Source organism: Pan paniscus, chromosome 1 (assembly GCF_029289425.2).
Source record: "Pan paniscus chromosome 1, NHGRI_mPanPan1-v2.0_pri, whole genome shotgun sequence".
Lineage (NCBI taxonomy): Eukaryota > Metazoa > Chordata > Mammalia > Primates > Hominidae > Pan > Pan paniscus.
The window spans coordinates 132,718,536-132,721,553 of record NC_073249.2 but is presented as its reverse complement, the minus strand read 5'-3'; the positions used below and the strand labels follow the sequence as shown (position 1 = coordinate 132,721,553).

General features: G+C 45.6%; 1 pseudogene; it reads left to right on the top strand.

The window, feature by feature from the left end:
* Positions 1-1,246: 1,246 nt before the first annotated feature.
* On the top strand, positions 1,247-2,234 carry LOC100987393 (glyceraldehyde-3-phosphate dehydrogenase-like; annotated as a pseudogene).
* Positions 2,235-3,018: the final 784 nt, after the last annotated feature.

The following is a 3,018-nucleotide window of genomic DNA, read 5'->3' as shown; positions in this document are numbered from 1 at the left end:
CCTCTATACACATAAGCACTCAGCAAGCCTGTGTTCAATTAATGAATGAGCAGATTAATGAATAAATTATATTTGGAAGGAGAATTCATACCAGGTTACTGAGCAGGGTTGGGGATAAAGATCAGAGTCCAAAAGCCCTATCCCAATCAGACCTTGGACACACTAACGAGTTTGAGATTCTGAAGAGGATGAAGTGCTTAGCAGACATAAGTGACATTGGGCATTTTACCTTTGGAAGCTAACTAGTAGTCTGGACTCCTGGGAGTACCAGAAACTTTCTCGTTTAACTCTACCCAAAGTAGCAACTTCTTCCACCTTCTCAGTAATAGCAGTATTCTTGGTTACCAGGTATCTGAACCACAGAAAGACTCTCGATGTTTTCCTCTTTTTCACATCACACAGCTTCACAATACCTCTTGTTAGTTTTTTCCTTTTCATTCCCATGAGGGCCTTTTGATCTAGTGAATTAGTCGGTTTCTTTCTCTTGCAAGTTCCAGACATGCAATTCCAATTAGCTTAAAAGCAAAAACGGGGAATCACGTTGTAGGGAAGTTGATAGGGACAACTGGCTTCAGACGTGTCTAGATCCAGCGGCTCAGATATTGCTCAGGACTCCACCTTTCTTGCCATCTCCCTGCTAAGTTTTTAAAATGAACACCTACAACTCCTGACTCACAATCTCCTCATAGCACCAGGAAGGACTCTGATTGCACCCATGTGACCGTTCCTGAATCTGTCACTGCAATGGGGAGGGAAGGAAGGCTCTGATTTCTTGACCTGGGCAATATGTTCAGCTTTCTGCCCCTTGTATGGTGGCCAGGGGTTATGAGGGTACAGTCATAGACAGAGTTCCTCAAGGAAAAGAGGAGTTGTGTTACCCAGATAAGCTGTGGAAGAGGTGATGGATAATCAAAAACAATAGAATGCCTTTCTGCAACAGCCATCCTGATCCAGGTGCAGTGCTAGGCCCTTAACCTACATGCATCAGGATATACAGGGGAAATGAGGCTGCACTGTGGAATCAGATTGCTTTGGCCCAAATCCTAGCTCTTTCTCTTACTCTCTCTCTCTTATTTTGGATAAGTTAACCCCTCTAAGTCCAGTTTTCTCATGATAAAACAGTGATGTAAAGTATTCAGTAGAATATTACTCAGCCTTAAAGAGGAAGGAAATTCAGCCTCTCAGCTCCTCCCATCAACAGATGGCCCAGTCTTTAGTGAGGCACCAGCCATGTCCCTGAAACACCATGATGAAAGTGAAGGCCAGAGTAAATGGATTTGGCCATACTGGGCACCTGGTCACCACGGCTGCTTTTAACTCTGGCAAAGTGGATATCATCACCATCAATGACCTCAACTACATGGTCTACCATGGAATCACATGGTTCCAGTATGATTCCACCCACAGCAAGTTCCACTGCACCATCAAGGCTGAAAATGGAAATCCCATCACCATCTTCCAGGAGGGAGATCCCACGAAAATCAAACAGGATGACGCTGGTGCTGATTATGTTATGGAGTCCACTGGCATCTTCACTACCATGGAGAAGGCTGGGGCTCACTTAGAGGGGAGAGCCAAAAGGGTCATTACCTCTGCCCCCTCTGCTGATGCCCCCATGTTCGTGATGGGCATGAGCCATAAGAAGTATAAAAACCTCAAGATCATCAGCAATGCCTGCTGCACCACCAGCTGCCTAACCTCCTGGCCAAGGTCATCCATAATAACTCTGGCATCATGAAGCAACTCAGCATCACGGTCCATGCCATCACTGCTACCCAGAAGACTCTCATGGCCCCTCTGGGAAACTGTGGTGTGATGGCCATGGGGCTCTCCATTACATCATCCCTGCATGTGTCTACTGGTGCTGCCAAGGCTGTGGGCAAGGTCATCCCCAAGCCAAACAGGAAGCTCAGTGGTGTGGCCTTCCATGTACCCACTGCCAATGTGTCAGTCATGGACCTGACCTGCTCTCTGGAGAAACCAGCCAAATATGATGACATCAAGGAGGTGGTGAAGCGGCATCGGAGGGGGCCATCAGGGGCATCGTGGGCCACACTGAGCACCAGGCTGTCTCCTCCAACTTTAACAGTGACACCCACTCTTCCACCTTCAACACTGGGGCTGGCATTGCCCTCAACGGCCTCTTTGTCAGGCTCGTTTCCGGGTATGACAATGAATTTGGCTATAGCAACAAAGCGATAACCTTTATGATCCACATGGCTTCCAAGAAGTAAGAGCCCCCAGACCACCAGCCCCAACAACAGCATGAGAGGAAGAGAGAAGCCTTTAGTTGCTGGGAAGTCCCTGCCACACAGTCCTCCACCACACTGAGAATCAACCTTCCTCATTGTTTCTACATCAGACACCCTGAAAAGGGAAGGACCTAGGGAGCCTGACCTTGTCAGATAACATTAATAAATTCCCGTGTACCCAGCCAAAAAAAAAGGAAGGAAATTCTGACATATGATATAACATGGATGAGCCTTGAGGACATTATGCTAAGTGAAATATGCTAGTCACAAAAGGACAAATACTGCATAATGCAACTTATGTGAAATGCCCAGAGAAGTGAACTTCATAGAGACAGAAAGTGAAATGGTGGTGCAAGGGGCTGGGGAGTGGGGTGAATGGGCAGTTAGTGTTTAATGGGTACCGAGTTCCAGATTTGCAAGATGAAAGTGTTCTGGAGATGGACGATGGTGATGGTTGCACAACAGTGTGAATATACTTAAAACCCCCTGAACTATACACTTAAAAATGGTTAAAATGGTAAATTTTATGTTATGTATATTTTACCACAATTTTTAAGGAAGTGACATAAGGGTTAAATGAGACCACAGATGTAAAGTATTTAGTGCAGTGTGAGTGAATACATAGTAAGTGCTCATAAATATGAAATATTATTCTCATAACAGCCCTACAGATATTATTATCTTCATGTTTATAGTTGAGTAAGTGGAGATTTGGGGGTTAAGTAAGTGGTCCAAGCCCACCCAGCTAGAAAGTGGTGAGACCAGA